Genomic DNA, 22049 nt, shown 5'->3' with positions numbered 1-22049 from the left:
TTTAATAAGCAGGTTAGGGATGCTAACCGCTGTAAATATATGAGCATTGGTTTGGCAATTATGTGTGGATTTTTGTTTATAGTGTTGATTGTGGGTACGTCTGTTCTTGATGCAAAAGGAGCCAACCATACTTCTGCTTTTGAGTCTATTAAACTAACGGCTTTAGAGAGATTTAAGTTAGACGAGAAATATTTGCATGATTATACTAATGCTCAAGGAGAACTTTCTTCTATTGTTTTCTATCGCTTGTTGAGTGAGTATGTTGAGACGATGGATGCTGTGGTAGCTGGAATGTCTTACATCATAGAGGCTGTAGAATGTAAGAGGATTGTATTCCTCAGACGGTACTGGGAGAGAGACAGAAAGCTGTTGGAGGAGGAGAAAGCTTATGGATGTACTTTGTGGATGGGATATTTCTATTAAGAATCCACTTGAACTATTTCTTTTTGGATCTAATTTCTACAGATGCAAAGGATTGTCTTGTGTGTACCCAGATTCCTTCATCAGTTGAGGAAGGAGTCACTTATCATAGTCTTACATTAACATACGGGATAAGTTGTAGTCTTTTACTAACAAGGTTTTATAACCAGGAGTACATTCAGTATTTTTACTCCAATCATGATGTTGTGTTTTTGTTTGTTCCTATTATTAGGTATTAGAGTAGAATAGCTAAGGATAATGACATAGAATTAGTTACATGGACCTACATTAACGTTTGGCACAGCTTATGCTCACAAGAATAATCTTACATGCTAGCTTACACCTTTAGAGAAAAGCTTCTTAGATCATACTGATGACAGGAGGAAGGCACTGAAGGAGGAATTAGAAAAAGGCTTAGAAAAGGACTTACAAAAATGATTATGCTTACACTGCAATTAAAACGCAAGGGAAATTAGCTTTAGATGCATTACACGTAGGGAAGCTTTGCATACATAGGCCAAAGTCGTGCACTGACATTTTATTTGTGGGTACGAGTGAATGTAGGCATGTGTTTTTGTTTCAGAGTAAATGGACATTTATGTTGAATGGTCTGGACCCTGCGATTCCGGGGATTTATTACATTTGTGGACTTATGCTTATTACCGTCTTCCAAGAGGATGGTATGGGACATGTTATTTGGGGATAGTATTCCCAAAGATTTACCAGATGGAGGATTTGAAAAAGTTTCCGAAAGTGACTGAATTACATCATAAGAGACAGAGGAGGGAGTCCTCTTCTGCGATAGTGGGAGATATATTTGGTGCGGTTATTCCTTCAGTGGGAGTCATCCTAAATTCGATCAAGATTCGAAAGTTGTCTACTATTGTGGATAACATGCTGAGAAATTTTTCAGGGGCAATACTCCTGACAGATACTGAATTGGCTGTGGATAGAGCTATGACTCCTCAAAATCGTCTTGCTCTAGGCATTCTTTTAGCGAAAGATGGTGGAGTCTGTAACATGATTAGCTCTAGGCGTTGCTGCTCTTACATTTCTAACAATAGTAAGGAGATAAGAGACTTACTTACTAATCTGACTAACACGAGTAGTGATTTGAAGGAGTTGAAAGAACCAGGTGTTTGAGAAAAGGTTAGTAAGGGGTTTGCTTCAGTGGGAATTTGACTTAGTAGTATTTGGAATGGGGTGCTTTGGAAAATTATACAGGGAATATTAATTTTTATAGGTTGTATATTAGGAATATGGGGGTTATGCAAATGAATTAAATTGAAAAGGTCTAAACATAATCAGAGGAGGGAAGAAATAAATAGGGAAAGAATATATAGGGAACACTCGAGATGAAGACAAAATGTCGAAGAAATAGAGTTGTAAAATTGTGGGTGGTAAATTAGGTGTGATGACACATTTACTCATCAGAGGAGGGATTGCTGAAGCAGATGTCTGAATTAGAAATTATTAATGAGTGTTTACGTATTTTGAATAATGACTTGTGTAGAAAAATGAATAACGTAGAGAAAAATAATGTGCATGTTTGAAAATGTGACCTCGAAGAATGGCCACCAATGTTCATGAAATGTACTAATTTATTATTAATATTTATGAAATATTGAAAATGTATAAGATTAATGTAGTAATATGTCATATTAAGGGTTACAAATTATGTTCTTGCTTATTAATTGTAGGCCTTAATTTAGCAAGTGTCTTGGCCTAGTTTTGCCAGGCCTCATGCAGAAGCTGTATTTCTTTGAGTTTAATATAAAATGCTGACAGAGTGAACTAACTGTGAAATGCTCATTGTCTTGTTAAAATGCTTAGCAGAAGCTTTCCATGAGAACCAACTAACAGGAGAGGGTGTTTTTCGAATGTATCAAAACGTGTGTAATGTGTATTAGAGGCTCTTTCCCAGGACTCGAACAATGAAGACACTGACTGGAGAAGAAGATGCAACAAATTTTATACCTGACAAGCCGGATGATGAGAATATCGTATGGCAGACCAATCAATGACATGTGAAGTGCGAAATTTTAGAATTCACAGACTTGGTACAGAATCATTATTGGATATAGTAATAACATATGATTAATTGACCAATTGGAAATTAGGGGATCGTTTGGGTGACAACGTGACAGAGTGAAAAATACTTCAGATCTTTGGTGCCCTGGAATAAATGTTATAATTATATTGAAACAAGTGCAGATTAATGTAATGTACAAGGTCATTTTAACCGGGATGATAGAAGAACTGCTGACCAAAAGATGTACAAAGAATTGCCAAGAAATGAAGTAACGCCGGATGTGCCACCTCTGAAGACGTCAATTACGAAGACCAATCAAAAACGTGTAAATAATATGGGGTGAAGATTGAGATTACCTAATATCAAATTTAATAGGTTAAAGATAGTGGGGTATAGCAAATGTCCAGTAGAATTTTGGGGGAATGTACTACGAAAAAGGGATAAAAACCCATGTCACAGAGAGGTCATTAGAGCGAGTTAGGGAATGCTATTGATTTTATCCAGAAACTTTGTCACTCTGATCGGTGACTTGAGACTTATTAAAACCATCCTCATCCATAGACTCCCCATTTACACTTTTCCTCCTTATGAGGGAAGTGCCCCATTATGCCCTTTAGTTGAGTCCTGACTGATGGCGTTTTGACTGATGTCCTGAAGACGAAGACTGATCCTGTGCGCTGACCCATTCTTTGGAGGGTAATTATGACAATACACTTGTAATTTGTCTGTTTGTTTTTCCTTTCTAGGTACCAACTGCTTGTTTTGACAGAGACCATAGCTAGATGCTTTCCAAATTGGTGTTCTAAATCTTTTGCATGAAGCCCAACATGCAGATGCTAATCGGTGGTTAGGACAGGGGTTCACTGAAACTGACGCAAATAGACAAACGACTGACATTATGCTATGTTGAACTGACGCGTATTTGACACTCTGCTATTCTTGATCTATGTTTACACCGTGCTATATTCTGATGTTTGTGATTCTCGCGTTAATGTAATCTTATCACAGCTGCCATATCGTGACTATGCTATTATGCCTCTTGGTTTTGAGATTAACTCATTTACTCGTAGATTATAATCAATAGGGAATAAAATTCATAAAATTCTACTAAACTGGTTTGGTTATTCATGACTGAATGGTCATGGTAGCGTTGTTGAACTGATTAAAGACTTTAACTAAAGTGAAATGTATTGTTGTGATAAATGTTGATGACATTATTGATATATTAATTGATATATTGATCAGCTATCTCGTCCTACGGTGTCTCTCAACTGGGTCAAAAGATTAATTGGCCTAAAACGAGTCCTAATGTGTAATAAATTAACATAAAAGGACGCGTTATCACAGTGATTTCCATTTACAAAGTGCTGTAAATCAGGCATTTGTTTTGACCATTCCAAATAGTGTGTTGGGTGCGGTACACCACTTTTTGGCATCTCCTCTTATCCCCGCCCACTCGCAGGGTCACACCAGCCACTGACCCCTCCAAAAAAGGTTATTTAAATGCAGTCTGGCCCCTGTGTTGACCTGTCTATATGCCTGCTCCCCCACTAGATGGCCCTGTATGCCATTTCTCCTCTGAGCAGACCATCGCTGACTCCTCTTTCCGATTTTTCGTGTGCCATGCGCAGTAAAAACAAGAACTCGTTACCGGTCTCCGGTGGCTGAGACTCACACTTCCTCCATTGGGCGAGCAGCCCAAGATCTTGCTTGTCCAAGATCCGTGGCACCTCTGCCTGCTTCCAGTTCCAGGACAGCAAGCCATCTTAGTTGCAGTGCATAGAATTCCACAACACCTCAGTAGGTTGTTTGCAATATTTAAAATACTGCGGCTTTCGACATTAGTTCTGCACGCTTGGAGTGTGCATGTTGTGTTTGTGTGTTGTGAGGTCGGACAAGCAGATCCACAGGTAATGGTGGAAGATGTTCTTTTAATCTGGTGGGTCTGGAAGGTTGGTGGGGCTGTTGCAGGTGCTTAGCAAATGACTGATTTGAGGTGCCTGACTTACAACTACCACAGCACACTGAACATTCTAGAACAGGTTTTCTAGAACACCTACAAAAATAAATAAGCCCTTTCACCATTTGCTTATGTTAAGAATATGGAGTATTTTTCAAACTCAGAGGTGGCAGTACTTGGCTGACCGAAAATGAACTGCCCAACTATCTTTGCCAGAGCAACTCAAGTTTGATTTGCAGTGCCCCTGCTCTAGTACTGTACACGCCGTTCGAGTAACAGGAACCACTCCAAACCAAAACACATTGATTAAAGACATTGGGCCTCAGTACGAGTTCAGCGGACAGTTAGGGCCATCCGCTGAACTTCCGACGGGGAGGTTGCCGCCATAGTGCCTACCTCCCGTCCAGACTCATCAAGCGTCTCCCGCTAGGTCAGCGGGAAACAGACTACAGCATTGTCTCCAGCTAGTAATCGAGCCGGCGGCAACGCTATAGGATGCAGGGTGCAACAGCAGCTGACCGGGGGGAGCTGCACTGCCCATGCCAACTGCCCCTACACGCGTTCTGCCAGCCTTTTTCATGGCGGTACTACCGCCATGAAATTGCTGGTGAAGAACGAGGCTTTAATCCTCAGGGCAGCGCTGCCCTGGAGGATTAGGACTGCCGCAACCTCCAGAACGCCAGGATCTCACATCCTTGCAAAGATGGTGGTCCCATCGTGGCCTGACCGCCGTGGTCCTAATAAGGCACTTGTTGGCGGTACGACCGCCAGACTCGTAATGAGGCCCATTGTCATTTACAAGGCCAATACTTCTAACTCTCTCAAATGCTATACCTATTGCATTGCAAACCCTTGTTTTCATATATAGTTGACAGCTCGAAAAGTGCCCCCAATCTGATCAACTAAACAGGACATCCTGATAAAAAAAAGTGTAAAATCTGTCTTTTTAATAGGACTTCCGGTCAACTAGAGCAAAGAATATTCTTTTTAATTAAGTGGACAGATAAATCACGTAGAATCTGCAATAATCAATTCTACACCAGGCTGGATAAATAGTGCATATTTTGTTCAGTGTAACTTGATGCCCGGATAAATAGTGCTGAAGCTCTGCTGTTTTTAACAAACGTCTGGCTACACAGTGCAGAATGTGAGCTAATCAAGAGAACATCTGGTTAAGTAATGTAGAAAACTCGACAAGAGCCGGTGTAAGATGTTCGGAACCAGTATTATTTAACTGGACTTTAGCTTAAATAATGTAGGTAATCAACACCAATGTCGGACGCGCAAGCTGTTGAACAATAAGTACTTTTCAACTCATAAATAATCTATTTTCAAGGTAGGACTAAGATACCCGTTCGCAAAGCTTTAGTGTGTTTTTTCATTGTCAACCAGCCTTTAAAATCATGTATGTTAAGTTCACCGCGCATTCTCCAGAAAGCTTTCACCACAGAAGTACTTTTAATAAAATCTAACATTTCGTACACACGACTGTTTCATTACACCTGATTTTACACATCGAAACAAAACAGCAAATCTGACCTTCCTATGCTGCGTTTTCCTCTGTATCCGGTGTTTTTTTTCTTTAAACCGGAGTCACACTGTTATGCTCCGGTGCTCATAATATGCCTCCCCCACCCCGCCAGGCTACAAAAGCATTGTGTAATGCAAACAGTGGCACCGCCAATTCCTCTGTGGCTCTGAAGTTTTTCTAGCTGCGCCACTACCACCCAAAACATTGCACAGCTGTTTAATCCCCACGCTCCACTGCTAACAGCTATTGAGCGCTTCACAGTTTGCATAATCCCTCCTCTCGCCTACTCACTGTTACAGGTACTCACAATACACTCCGCTGCTTATCTGCAAAAAGTGATCACGTTAGTAAGAGCAGACAACATGGCTGAAGCGAATTGCAGTTGTGCTAATCAAAATTATATTGCACAAACCGCTTTAAATTTTACATTTTGGTTTAGTTGTGCTTTAGAGTGGCACCAGTGCCTAATTTGATAAAAAAAACATAGGCACAGTGGTCCAAAGCTGCTGAAAGCCAGGGTTGCTGAATATTAAGGCTACTAGGTTTGATTCTACCTCAAATCTCTTTAGTCCACTCAACTACACGTCCTTCACGTCCTGTATCTTTACCTCACTCTTGCAAGTTCTTTTTATATATATATATACTTTATTCGACCATGGGTCATAAAAGTTACACATTAAATTATACAAAGAAGGTGCATTTGTTCCATTATACTTTCACACTGGCATAAAATAGAGTTTAGAATAAAAATAGCTTCTATAGGCCATGGCCTACTATAGTCCACCATTGTTCCCGATACATAACTTAACATTTAGATGCCAAGGTTTCTGAACATCTGCTTCATAGTGTTAAAAATAATACAAATATTTAAGGCTCTTAAAACAATATGAGATGGTTTCAGATTCAAGTTTCCCAGGTGGTACCATCACCAAGATAAGTGCAAGCTATCAGGCCCATGATTTAAGCTTTAGAGTGCTGAGTTGATGTTACATAATAGTACAGTTTCTTGGTAGTTTAAGTGGCATACTTTAGTAAGGGCGCCTGCAACCGGCACAATCGTATAGGCAAATTTAGGCACTGTCAAGTCATTAAAAACACAAGCACAATGTAATAAAAGCTTATATAGTAACTTAAAATGGTTATCAGATTCATGTTAAAATGGCACTAATGCCAGACAAGTGCATAAAAATAGCTCTTTGCGGCTAACACTAGTGATACAGTAGCAGAACCACAAAATGATTACCCACGTATTATCTAAGAAAAATCTGTTCCAAAGCCCTGTCTAAACCACATGGTCAATAATTCATCATCATCATCATCATCATCAACTTTGTTCGATCCATGGCCATAAAAGCACATAAAACAAGATAATAAATAATTCTTAAGGAATAAATAAGTACACATCTTTAACTTGGTGTAAAAACATTAGGACAATAACTTGAATTGCACATGTGGCTCTAAAACTTATCTATAAAGGGATGGGACTTTGAATTACTTTTTGGAGACGGCATCGTATGCGCCAAGCTGTTGCTAGATACTTGCTTACTGAGAGAATTACATCGGTTGAATTATGGCTTTTTAGAACCCGTAGAGCCAAAGAGCAGTTCTTGAATCCCATGTCCCTGCAAATATTGCGAATCCATTTTAAACGTGGAATCGCATAGGCTGGGCAGAAGAACATGAAATGCTCAATGGTTTCGAAAGTACTGCCACAGGCAGGGCATATATCGGGAAGATTAGTCGGCCCCCACCTATGAATCAGTGACAACAAGGGCAAAGAGCCAAAGCGAAACCTTGCATATAAGCTCTTGCCCTGCGAATCCGGTATCACATCCAAATAGGATTCAAACTTTGGGGACCATTTAATATCAATGAAGGAATTAGTTAAGCGACAATGGGATTTGTGAGTTATGTAGTTATCCTTAACATAAGACCAATAGGTTAACTTTAAAACGTTTTTGTGCCGTCTCTCTAATTTATGGGGATTATCCCAGTAATCGCCCAGACCCAATAGCCGGAGCCAATGGGCCACATGGCGAACCCAGGGAAGAGTATTAGCGTTTTGGCATTTCAATAGATCGAGTAGTGCGGTCTTGTATATATCTAGTTCGGGGGTTGTCCACAACCTAATCCAATAGAGGAGAGGTCTTAGAGTAGCTAGATCTGCTACTCGGCTTAACCCCAGATCTAGAAATAATGGGAGCAAGGGTGTGGTACGTGGACATGCAATTAAGGCCCTTGCAAAATTGTTTTCCCCCACACTGATCTTGTTACAGTTAGCGTAACCCCATACCTCCGCTCCGTACAGGGCTGCACTTTGAGCCTTAGCTGTATAAATTTTTATTGCTGGGGAAACTACTTTTGTAGAGGTGCTTTGATAAAAACGCAATATAGATGAGGCTCTGTGTTGTAGGAGCCCTGCACTTTTTGTAATCTGCTCTTCCCATAATAGTTTGTTAGTTAACCTAACTCCCAGGTAATCTATAGAGCTTACTTCCTTCAACAGTACTCCCTCAATATGGATGGAACATTTTTTCCTAGGTCCCTTAGATAACACCATCAGTTTAGTTTTGTTAATATTAACCTCCAACCCATGATCACTACAAAATTGGCTAAACCGGTCAACAAGGGTTTGCAACCCCATTGGTGTCTTAGAGATGAGAAGTGAGTCATCGGCGAAAAGCAAGATGGGAATTTTTTGTGTATTCAGGGAAGGGGCATCATTCTGGCCTATGGACACAGTCTTTACTACTTCATTAATAAATACGGTAAACAGTAGGGGGGCTAGCACACAACCTTGGCGAACTCCTCGTCTAATTGGGATCCGCTCTGTCAGTTCGCCTTGTTCACCCCACCTCACTTGGGCATAGGTGTTCTCATGTAGTCGTTTTAACAGGAGTAAAAGATCCTCTGGGACTCCCAATCTACCCAGCACTTCCCACAGCTTGGCTCTTGGGACCAGGTCAAAAGCCGATCGCAGGTCTATAAATACCACATACAGGCATTGCTTGGCCACAAGAACGTATTTCCAATGCAATATGGCTAATCGAAAGACCTGGTCTATCGTGCTAGTTTTTGCACGAAACCCTGCCTGTAAATGAGAGAGGATTTGGTGCTTCTCGACCCAGTTGATTAGCCTCTGCAAAATTTGTTTAGCAAATATTTTTTGTAGGTTGTCTATGAGGCTAATTGGCCTGTAGTTAGCTGGAAGATTAGCATTTCCTTTTTTATAAATGGGTATGATCTCTGCCCCCTTCCATGTATCTGGAATTAGCCCCCCTGCAGCTATGCTATTTGAGATGGCATTAATATACCAGGACCAAATGGATGGTTCCGATCTATAAAGATCTCCAGGGAGCTTGTCTGGTCCAGGTGCTTTGCCAGGTTTTAGGCTAATTATAGCCTCAAGGGTCTCTTCTATTTTAAAGATAAGGCAACCCTCGGGGACACACTGAGCCACCACTTGGAGGGCCATGCTGGAGTTTGATTCCAACAATTTAGTTGGAGAGTGGACCACATTAGTGTCCATTGGGCCTTCTGGTAGGGCATAAAGAGTAGTAAAATGCTCTACCCAGCTTTCTGGTTGAATATGGTTGCTGGGACAGCTCCTGCCTCCATTTTCTCTTTTGGACAGAAGTTCCCAGAAACGCTTGTTATTCTTCTCTCTGGAAGCATCTAATAGTTCCTGCCACAGGGAATCCTCCCACCGCTTTTTAGCGTTAGACAAGGTTACTTTGTATAGAGACCTGGCTTGTTTAATTTCCCCCTGGGAGCCAGACATTACTGCTACTCTTAACCCGGACTTGTCCTTTGAACACCTCTCATCAAACCATCCCTTGCGTGCCCCTGTCCCTTCATGTGGCTTAGACCGCTTTGTTTTATAAAAGAACCCCCGTAGCTGGGTAGTCATGCTGTCATGTATTTTGAGAATCGGAATATTCCCTACAGCCTGATCTTCATACTCAGCCAAACTATTTAAGAAAATCTGATATATTGCTCTGATGTGGTGGGGGTTGGACATCACTTTTGGCCAAGTAATCTTGGTAAATTTGTTGTTCCAGCAAGGTGGCGGAATTATTGTAGCATAGTTGTTGAGTGTTCTCCTGAACATTTCTCCAGAAAGGGTAAGGAGCAAGGGGAAATGGTCACTATCACATCTCACTTCTACTTTCATGTCTACCAAATGGGGCCACAGCCTAACATCAACCAGGAAATAATCGATAGTGCTTATCGACATGCCCCTTTTAAAAGTAGGTGCACTATTCATATCAGATGGAGTTCTACCATTACAGGCCCTAAGGCCATGGTTTAAACATAATGTGGCTAATTGCATGGCCACCCGAGATTTTTTACAAGGCCGGGTAATATATAATTGTGGGATCCCCCACTGCTCATCTTCTTCATCTGTTAAACCACTTATGAGAATAGAAGGCTCGAAGGTACAATTAAAATCTCCAGCTATGATTAGGATAGTTGAGGGGTCGAGGCTTCCTACAAATTCAGACAGAATAGCCAGGGTACGGGACTCGGAGCCATTTGGGACCGATCGTATATAAACATTAACAATAACAATTGATAATCTTCTGTTGAACGTAATACACATGGCTTTTAGATCTACAGAATCAATTTCAAAAAGCTTATGGTCGCACTGCAAGTTCTTGTTAACAAGTAATAGGAGCCCACCTTTTGCCCGACCCCTCCCCTTCTCTGAAGGTATAGCAGGTGCACTAAATGAGAGAAATCCATCAATATTAGTAGCATCCTCCGCCCAGGTTTCCTGAAACAAACCTATGTCTATTTTTTTAATAAAAGAGGCCCATTCATCATCATCTAATTTCTTTGCCAGGCCGGCAATGTTCCATGACATGAGTTCTAATGTACATTTGTCTTGATTTATCACCACGCTTGAGCATCCAGCCTCTACCGCGCTCGGGTCATTACTACAAATGTTTGATGATGGTGTTTTATCATCCCCCATCAAATGTGGGGCCTTGGGGCGGGCTATCACATTAGTTACTAGGTCAGTAGACAGTCATACAGGGTTAGGCAGCGGCCTGGGATTAGCTTCCTTCCGTGCAGCACCTCCACGGGAATTATTTAAACCATCGAAACTTGCCGGTCCCATGGCTGGTCCAGAATTATGTGGGTGTAACATGAATCTTATTCCCCCCCTGGTTGTTGCGTTATCCAAGTGGGTACGACAATCAAAGTCCATTAGTTGTGACACCATATGCTTGTCTTCAAGAAAAATAGTTATTGTGTCAAAATTGGTCCCTGTGATGCTGCATCTCTTGGCCGATATTATGTCAGAGCGAATAACAGAGAGACAACTTCGTCGGGAGCGTATCCAGTGTATGACTTTGTTGATCAGGGAAGCTTGGTTCTCAGCTAACCCTGGCGGTAGTTTTGGTACATTGGTCAAATAGATTCATCAAGCGTCTCCCGCTAGGTCAGCGGGAAACAGACTACAGCATTGTCTCCAGCTAGTAATCGAGCCGGCGGCAACGCTATAGGATGCAGGGTGCAACAGCAGCTGACCGGGGGGAGCTGCACTGCCCATGCCAACTGCCCCTACACGCGTTCTGCCAGCCTTTTTCATGGCGGTACTACCGCCATGAAATTGCTGGTGAAGAACGAGGCTTTAATCCTCAGGGCAGCGCTGCCCTGGAGGATTAGGACTGCCGCAACCTCCAGAACGCCAGGATCTCACATCCTTGCAAAGATGGTGGTCCCATCGTGGCCTGACCGCCGTGGTCCTAATAAGGCACTTGTTGGCGGTACGACCGCCAGACTCGTAATGAGGCCCATTGTCATTTACAAGGCCAATACTTCTAACTCTCTCAAATGCTATACCTATTGCATTGCAAACCCTTGTTTTCATATGTAGTTGACAGCTCGAAAAGTGCCCCCAATCTGATCAACTAAACAGGACATCCTGATAAAAAAAAGTGTAAAATCTGTCTTTTTAATAGGACTTCCGGTCAACTAGAGCAAAGAATATTCTTTTTAATTAAGTGGACAGATAAATCACGTAGAATCTGCAATAATCAATTCTACACCAGGCTGGATAAATAGTGCATATTTTGTTCAGTGTAACTTGATGCCCGGATAAATAGTGCTGAAGCTCTGCTGTTTTTAACAAACGTCTGGCTACACAGTGCAGAATGTGAGCTAATCAAGAGAACATCTGGTTAAGTAATGTAGAAAACTCGACAAGAGCCGGTGTAAGATGTTCGGAACCAGTATTATTTAACTGGACTTTAGCTTAAATAATGTAGGTAATCAACACCAATGTCGGACGCGCAAGCTGTTGAACAATAAGTACTTTTCAACTCATAAATAATCTATTTTCAAGGTAGGACTAAGATACCCGTTCGCAAAGCTTTAGTGTGTTTTTTCATTGTCAACCAGCCTTTAAAATCATGTATGTTAAGTTCACCGCGCATTCTCCAGAAAGCTTTCACCACAGAAGTACTTTTAATAAAATCTAACATTTCGTACACACGACTGTTTCATTACACCTGATTTTACACATCGAAACAAAACAGCAAATCTGACCTTCCTATGCTGCGTTTTCCTCTGTATCCGGTGTTTTTTTTCTTTAAACCGGAGTCACACTGTTATGCTCCGGTGCTCATAATATGCCTCCCCCACCCCGCCAGGCTACAAAAGCATTGTGTAATGCAAACAGTGGCACCGCCAATTCCTCTGTGGCTCTGAAGTTTTTCTAGCTGCGCCACTACCACCCAAAACATTGCACAGCTGTTTAATCCCCACGCTCCACTGCTAACAGCTATTGAGCGCTTCACAGTTTGCATAATCCCTCCTCTCGCCTACTCACTGTTACGGGTACTCACAATACACTCCGCTGCTTATCTGCAAAAAGTGATCACGTTAGTAAGAGCAGACAACATGGCTGAAGCGAATTGCAGTTGTGCTAATCAAAATTATATTGCACAACCGCTTTAAATTTTACATTTTGGTTTAGTTGTGCTTTAGAGTGGCACCAGTGCCTAATTTGATAAAAAAAACATAGGCACAGTGGTCCAAAGCTGCTGAAAGCCAGGGTTGCTGAATATTAAGGCTACTAGGTTTGATTCTACCTCAAATCTCTTTAGTCCACTCAACTACACGTCCTTCACGTCCTGTATCTTTACCTCACTCTTGCAAGTTCTTTTTATCCCTGACTTCTTCTCTCACTATTTCCGTATCCCTTCCTGCCCCTTTCTTTCTTCCTTCCTTTCCAACCTTGATCTCTGTTACTCCGAGTCAAAGTCTGATGATGAACTATAAATCCTGGTCAATAAAAATAAGTGCCAGCGCCCCTACCTGAACAGATGAAGCCCTGAGAGGACTTCTTGCAGGTATGAAGCTAGGACTCGGGGAAACCTTGTACAGGATGCTTTTACATTTTGGTCTTACATTCAAAGACTGCATCCTGCTGTGTTGTTAAGAGGTGCAACGATGACAAATCAATTATCCCATATGCTTACTGGTGGTGCCTTCCTGTGATAAGCTGTTTTACTTGTCTGAATTAAACAGCCATATTGAAATGGCTATTTTCCTTGACAATAGGCATTTTCTTACAAGAGAGGTGTTTAATTTTATAGCAAATTAAATGGATCATGACTACCTTTTGCGCTACGAGCATGGTTTTATGAATGACTTTTTTTTAGCTAAGATTTCAACTTTACTCTGTAAGCTAAATCTTTGGGGAGGAAGGCACAAAAACAGGACCCCGTGGCTGTGTGTAAAAGGCCGCTTTATTGGAACAGGTGCACTTACAAAGAATTCCCCTCGGCCTTTGCCTTACAAAACTAAAGCCTCACTAGACATAAAGTTCACCTAAGCACCGTCCTCCCCCCTCCCCTCCCCTACCCCCACCTCCCCCCAAAATCTCCTGCCACGCCTGTCGAGTCTTGTGTAGCTAGCTACTTCTCAATCCTGGACGTTCGTTGTCATCCTGAGCCTGTCAATCTTCCTTCCTGCCCGTCGCAACCTGCTGCTGTACCCCCCCCCTACTATCCCAAATTGTCTATCCATCCTGCCCATCCGCACGTGTTTAGTTGGCTGCAAACTCTAATCACCGCCAATCGCACCTGTTCCCAGCGACACCACCATACAAAAAAACCCAGTGATGCACACCTGCTCCAATACAGCGCTCTCACAGAACATTAACCATACACCACGAAAAAAAACCTACAGGAAAACAAGGAGAAAAAAGACAGGAATGGTATATAGGGAGGGAGGGTGGGAGAAAGTTTTCCCACTCCGCCAAAAAACGGGACCGGCCACTGTGTCACCTATGACAAAATGGTGGCCGGTCACAAAATGGAGCCCCCTTAAATAAGCCCCCCTACCCACGTAGCCCAAAGTAGTCCAATTTACAGCCCACAGCGCCCAGGGCTGTACCACCCTCCCCAAAGACCCCGGGGGGGAGACCTCAGTCTTCGGCTGGTCCCCCCCCCCGGGACCCCATTGGGGAGGAAGGCACAGAAACACGACCCCGTGGCTGTGTGTAAAAGGCCGCTTTATTGGAACAGGTGCACTTACAAAGAATTCCCCTCGGCCTTTGCCTTACAAAACTAAAGCCTCACTAGACATAAAGTTCACCTAAGCACCGTCCTCCCCCCTCCCCAACCCCCACCTCCCACCTCCCTGTCAAAATCTCCTGCCACCCCTGTCGAGTCTTGTGTAGCTACTTCTCAATCCTGGCCATTCGTTGTCATCCTGAGCCTGTCAATCTTCCTTCCTGCCCGTCACAACCTACTGCTGTACCCCCCCTACTATCCCAAATTGTCCATCCATCCTGCCCATCCGCACATGTTTAGTTGGCTGCAAACTCTAATCACAGCCACCAGAAAAGCCGCCTAGGCCTTTTCTGCCCCTCCCCCCACCGAGCATGGGGGTCGTTAACACCTAATGCCTTATGTCACCCGAAACAACGCCTTCAAGACGTCCTTTAACTCCAACAAGTAAAGTTCCATTCCCACAATTGACAAGTGGACTCCGTCGTCCATAAAGAACTCTACATCCTCAAAACGTATGTCCTTGTGCTCAATAAACGAAATGCCCTTCTCTATGCAAAAAAGCCGCAGCTCCTTGTTCAGTTTCCTTCTCGCCCTTTCCACAGCCCCTGGTTTCCTCGCCCCACTCCAAGCCCGACGCGGAACAAAACCCGTAAGCATGATGTGGGAACCGCTCCACTGTGACTTAATAATCAATAAATCCTTCTTTATTGCTTTCAACAAATCTAGACCTGTTCTCTTGACCATATCATTCTCCCCAACATGCAAGCACAACACATCTGGGCAAGGGCCCACCCCCTGTATCCCTTTCAAACGTGGAAGCAATTCTTCCCACTGCATACCACCCTTACCAAACCACCTAACTTGATAACGACGCAAGTCAAACCCCAAATTCTCCCCCAATGCAGTCCGCTGTGCCTGGCGATGAGCCCATTTTACGAAAGAGTGACCAACTATCCATATCCGGATGAACTCATCCTCCGGGCCCGCCACCACACCTGAAAAAGAAAAGTGGCAATTAGAGCGCGCTCACCGCTGCGATGCCTTGCCGCCTGACGTATTCCTAAAGCAATCAGATCTCCACCGTCCCAGAGACATAAGGGCCTCCCTCGACCAACCCTGCATCCCTTCTTCAGTCGCTACCCTGATGCGAAAGGAGTGGGTACCGAAAAGGTATGGGTCCTCTCCCAATAAAGACAGCCCTTTACGAAGCACCGCCAACAGCTGGGCAGCTGTGACCCTACTGCCATCCCCATGTTGAAAGACCAACTCGGATCCGCGCTCAGCCTGCTCACGCCATCGCTGCCCCAATGCCTGTGGGCATATGATAGACACCGGGTACCTCCTCAACCATACTACTACCCCGCTGCCCTCTGATCAGTCTTAGAACTGCGTACGTGCACCGCTACACCTCTTGGAGACAGCTGAACGTCTCCCCAGCACAGGCCTCGCTTCCTTGGTGTACCCAGTAACTCGGAGACACGAAATGCCCCAAAAAACATCCAAGACATAAGTGTCCTGAAAAGTAATGCCTCCCTGGTAGAATAGCATATTTCGGGTAATGCCTGCATCACTGCCTTCGACAGAGGAAATGGAAGGGGGCACCGTTGTCTGCTTACCGAGCCCTGTTCTCGCGCCCAACCTTCCAATATTCGCTGTCCCAGTTCCCCCGCAGTCGGTTGATAACCCCACAAGCACTTGCCCATGAACCCAAACGCTGCCGGCTTACCCGCTATAGTGACGCGCGACTGACCTTTTTCGATTAATGTCAATATGAATTGTACCATGTCCTCAACCACCTCCTCCGTCCTGGACCTCCTGCGTGCCCCCGATTGTCCAAATTCTTGCCATGCTTTGAGATACGCCTGACGAGTGAGGGGGCGAGAGACTGTATTACCAGGTGAAGCATCCTCGCGTGCCTATGGTCCAAAGAGATTCTGGCATCTCCGTCCTGCACAATGCCGTGCCCGTGACCAACCCATGGAATCTGTCCCACTGTGAACGAGACAAAGCGTCGGCAATGTCATTGTCCACACCTGGAACATGTTTCGCCCAAAACAAAATATCATGTTTTAAACATTGCAAAACAAAAACCCGAAGCAAACGAAGACCCTGGGTGTCCCGTGCCGACTGCCTGTTTACCAACTGGACCACTGCCAAGTTGTCCACGCGAAACAACACCTTTTTATGTTGCAGAGCACCTCCCCACAAGCACACCGCGACGACCAGCGGAAAGAACTCCAAAAAGGCGATGCTCTTCCCTCCCCTTTTCCATGCCTCTGGCCACGACTCCGCACACCACCGTCCTTGCCAAAAAAGTCCAAACCCCGATGCCCCCGCCACATCCGAAAATATCTGAACATCCCATTCCCATTCTTGCCAGGCCTTCAAAACAATGCCATTGAAGGCGTCCAGAAACGTCAGCCACATCCTGAGTTCCTCCTGAACGCCAACCTTGAGCCGCACATGATGATGTGGCAAATGCGTACCCGAGAGAGCCAATGCCAAGCGCCGACAAAACGTCCTACCGGCGCGAACCACTCTGCATGCAAAGTTGAGATGCCCCAACAAAACTTGGATCTCCTGCACGTGACCTTTTCTTTCCCCAACATATGTGTCGTCCTGTGCAACATATCCACTTTCTTGTCCTGCGGGAGCCGAGCCATCCCCGCCACAGTATCTAATTCAATGGCGAGAAAAGACATCGCCGTACTAGCCCCACTGTCTTTTCAGGGGCCAAGGGCACACCAAGGTCCCCCATGAGCTGCTGAAATATGTGTAGCACCTCCGCGCACCGCGGAGAGTGAGCTTCCGCCGCAAAAAATAAGTCATCCAGGTAATGCGTTACCTGCGCATGACCAGACACCTCCGTGAATATCCATTGCAAACAGGAACTAAAACATTCGAACAAGGCACAAGAACTCGCACAGCCCATGGGCAGCGCCTTATCCACAAACCAGGACCCATCAAATTGTATACCCAGCAACTCAAAATCATCTGGGTGCACCGGCAGCAAGCGAAATGCCTGCTTTATGTCAGTTTTTGCCATCAGTGCTCCGGGGCCCAACAGTTCGACCATGTCAATCGCCACATCCACGGACGCGTACGAAACCCAAGAGCACTCCTCGGGAATGAAATTATTGACCGACGAGCCTTCTGGCCAGGACAAGTGCTGGATCAAGCGAAACTGCCCTTTCTCTTTCTTGGGCACGACCCCAATCGGGGATACGATAAGGTTGGGTAACGTCTACTGGCGAAACGGGCCAGCCATGCGGCCTTCGGCCACCTCCTTCTCCAGCTTCCCCCTTACCAATTCCTCCTTTCTCTTCACTGACCGCAAATTTTCCACCCATCGACGCACCCGCGGCCCCTCGTATCCCAAACGAAAACCTTGAACAAAACCCTGCAGCAGCAACTCCGCATCTTGCCTGTGTGGATAAACCTCAAGCCAGGCCGCCAACTTCTGAACTCTGAGCTCTTACCCGCAGATCCAGTGCGGAAACGCTGCTCCCGCCCGCTGGGTCCTGACTGCTCCCGACCCTAAGCTCCTTGGTTTTGACCTGTCGAATTCCCTGCCGCGGACTGGCCGGAACAGTGAATGACTGGGTGTCTCCCTGCACATTTCGAGCACTCATGCCGAAATTTACAATACTCCTGGGAGCAGATCCCCTTATTGTAGTCCCAGCAAGTCCCCGACCTCCCGCCGGTTGAGGATGAGGAGCCGGACTGATTGCCACTGACGTTCCCCACCCCTTGGGTGGGGCGCTCCCAAAAGGGCCGATAAGTATGGGAAGGCCACTGGCCGTGAACACAGTCTTGCCAAACTTAGCAGGGCCCATAGTGTGCTGCCAGAGGTTGGCATCAATTTCCCCCCATTGGACATCCGAATCCGCCGCCATTTGCGCCCTAAACTCCTCATCGTACTGGCGCCACGCATAGCCCCATAATTCAGGTGGGCCTTTCGGATAATATCCATATATTTAAACAGAGCTACCGCCCGCTCGGGAAAGCGCTCGCAGTAAACGCTAGCATATATTAAGAAAGCCGCCGTCCAGTTTTCAATATTCACTGGCACCCTAGGGCGCTTCTACAGCTCGAGCTCTTCCTCTTTGGAGCCCTCTTTCACCCGCACCTCTCTATGCAGCAGTTTGAGTACCTCCACATACTCCCCCTCCAAATTTTTTCTTTTGTGGACTGCATGAGATGCGCCCCCAACGGTTTCGCGGTGCCCATGTAAGGCAAACGGGCCCGCTTCGAGACTGGCTGTTCCGACTTGTCTCCTGCGCCTTTGTCACCCTTCTGCTTGTCGTCGGCCTCCTTGGGCCCCGACCCTCTTTTCCTGCTCCCCGCTCTCACCTTTTACCAGCTCCTGCGCTACGTTCCCTTCTGTGCCAACCCCCGCGTCCGCAACGTAGACCCCTTTTAACAAGCGCGTCGCCCCCAACCCCTTTGCGTCTATCGCCTCTACCGCAACCGAAACCTTGGTAACGCTTGCCTCCTCACCTGCAGGCAGTGACGGTGGCCGCTCCTGTGCCTTCCGCTGCACTCCTTGGCCTTCTTCCCACACCTGCACACATGCCCGTGGCTGGTCCTGAATACCCTGCAACGACTGAGACAGAGCATAAGCGGGCCCCACCCTGCCCTGCTCCCACCAACTCTCCTCTTCACCATCATCCACCAGCTCCCCCTCTTCTAAGCTGGTCTCATCATAATCCAATATAATGTCCTCACACCAAAAGTCATTGCCGTAGCCCAATGCCTCCTGGGCCCGCCGTGGCAACTCAGCCGCTGTTGCTGTTGTCCCAACCGTGCGCCTCTTGCGCACCCCTGCATGGACCTTCGAGGGGCCCGGACGCCGCTCCCAGGAAGCGGCAGCACTGGCGGGTGCAAGACCCCTGCCTCCGCACGGCTCCCCAGGAGTGTCCGCAGCCCAACGCCTCCGTGTCCGTGTCGCCTCGAAAAAACGGGGTCCCCCCTGTGCCCCCAAAAGCCCCCGCTGCCCGGACCGTACTCCCGGACCACCCGGACCCTCCACGCTTAACTTAACCGATCCCTTCTTCGCTGGCTTCCCATAAACTTTCCGTGGGGCTCCCCAGTGCACGATGAAGTTCGGGGACGCCCCTCTTCTGGGGTCCCCCCTGACCTCCATCTCCTCTCCCTCACTCTCTGTGGCGCTCCACTCTAGAATTGTAGGCCACTTGCGGGATATGGGAACTAATGGGTCATACTCCCCATCCCTCTCCGCAGACAGCCCATCCTCCCTTTCTTCTCTAGCAGCATCCACCACCTGCATAATATCCAAATCCTCTCCCCCCCCGGGCTGCTCCCCCTGCACCACCCCCGTTCGCTGCACCCCAGTTTCCCCGTCCTGCCTGTCACCTGCGCTCGGTGCGCACGAATCTCGGGACGCAGCCACCCTTGGCGGGGCACCCCGCCTTCCCTTTGCAAGCCTGTGCTCTTTCCTAAAGTCGGCCCCACCCCTCCTCTTGCCCGTCACAAAGGACAACTCTGCACTGGGGCCAGCGGGCCTGGAGACCACCCGGCCCCGTTTCCCCGGAGACAGCCGCCCCCCGCCCCGCCCCCCTCTCCTCACCTGGCCCAGCCTCGCACCCGCCCGCTGCGGTGAGCAGGCCATCACCGCCGCAGCGACCCCCTGCGTGGCTTTCCTCGCCGGGCGCAAGGCAGGAAGGGCCACCTGCCGTAAAAGATCCATGCGCCCGGCCTTCTTCAATAAGGACAACGCCGCCTGGATGTATTCGCTTTCCATCGCGACTACGTTCCCCTGCGCAACCGTCGACGGACCGCTCCTCAAAGTCCCGAACAGGTAGGCAATAAACGCTCAGTACAGCGCTTGCCCTTTCCTCCTCTCTGTATTGTTTTTCTTTTTTTTTCTTTTTTATTATATAATCCTCACCTCCCCCTCGCACCTTCGAAGACCAAAATGTTCCCACTAAGACAAGCAAGAAAATAAAGTTTTTCCACTCCGCCAAAAAACGGGACTGGCCACCGTGTCACCTACAACAAAATGGTGGCCGGTCACAAAATGGAGCCCCCTTAAATAAGCCCCCCTACCCACTTAGCCCAAAGTAGCCCAATTTACAGCCCACGGTGCCCCGGGCTATACCACCCTCCCCAAAGACCCCGGGGGGGAGACCTCATTCTTCGGCTGGTCCCCCCCGGGACCCCATTGTGGTAGCGATGCTCAGAATCGCAGTATTTTCTTTCGAATAAAAGATAGATTTACCAATTGCCTTTGCCCTTGTATACTGGGACAACGCATGTTTGAACAGTTTCACAAGTGAGTAATGTAAAAAGTGCAAAATAAATATTTAATGAGCAAACAGTAGTAGTGCTGTAAGAATTGCTACTGTTTGTATAAATACTACAAACCTAGCACATTTTCTGATGCTATTTTTGCAAAACTTGTATTCCTATAACAAAAGTAGTATTCTTTTTGGAAGGTGCCAGACATTGGGATGAAAAAAGTATTGGCCAGTGTCAACTGTGAAGGGTAAGTAGCTTTTTTGAAGAATCGCAGGGTGTCACATCTCCATCTTGAAGCCCTATGTGCGGTGGGTTTTACTCGCTGAGCTCATGTCACCCTTTCCTTGTGGCCCTCCGCTCCGAGTACTCGCAGTCATCAGATCTTTGTTGAGCCTTCCAGCCCTAAGCTCTCTATGGCTTCCCTCCTCTTGGGAAGCCTGAACTACTGACTCTCCTGCTTTGTTACTAGGCAAGTTCTGTCTACTTTGCACGTGCAGATATCACATGTCTATTTGAATAGTTGTATTTTCATTGTGAATTATTGAATTGTACCATGATGCACTTGGGTTTCCTTTATACTTGTGATATTGTCAATTACTGTTTGCACCTGCTAGGCCTAGTGTCCATTGTTATGTAACAAGTGATTTTCCTCAGGTTCATTGGAATATTCCACTCTTCCACAGGGGATACATGCCTTTCTGGAACAGTCTTGACTTCCTTTATAAGTGCCCCACTCTGAACTTGCATCTGTACTTGGCCTCAAAACTGTTCCTGGCATGCCCAAGCATCATCCTGCACGTATCTTTCAGTGTTCCAGTCCTGCTCATGCCTCTTCCCTGCACTTATCTCCTGAGTCACCCGGTGTTTCCAGCGTTCTAGTCTTCCGAGCCTTTTCTGGTGATTCTGGACACTGCAACACTTCCACTGTCTCCCATCATGAGCTACAAATCCACCTCTTCTTGAGCTTCTTGCATTAAGTTTGAATACTGATATGGTTAAGTACTTTACTCTCAGGTTACTGCATACAAATCCTTAGATTAGCAATATTTCAAAAGTTATTCTTTGAAGATGTGAGCACATTTTAGATTTTGAACAGTGCTGGAGTATTGAACCCTCCCCTTGAGGCCCAGCGCTCTGGACTATTTCGTTGTAGCATTCTGAACTCTTTATATACTAACTGAAAGTATGTCATTGTGTGTCATGGCATGTTGTATCTAGTACCCTGGGACAAGCTCCTAGAGAGTGAAGTTGTATTTGTGTAGAATCGGATTACTGTATGTTCCAGAGTTCGGAAAGATCATCAGTTATTCATGA

Source organism: Pleurodeles waltl, chromosome 10 (genome assembly GCF_031143425.1).
Source record: "Pleurodeles waltl isolate 20211129_DDA chromosome 10, aPleWal1.hap1.20221129, whole genome shotgun sequence".
In the NCBI taxonomy this organism is placed as follows: Eukaryota; Metazoa; Chordata; class Amphibia; order Caudata; family Salamandridae; genus Pleurodeles; species Pleurodeles waltl.
The sequence above is the reverse complement of the archived record's forward strand: the minus strand, read 5'-3'. Positions refer to the sequence as shown.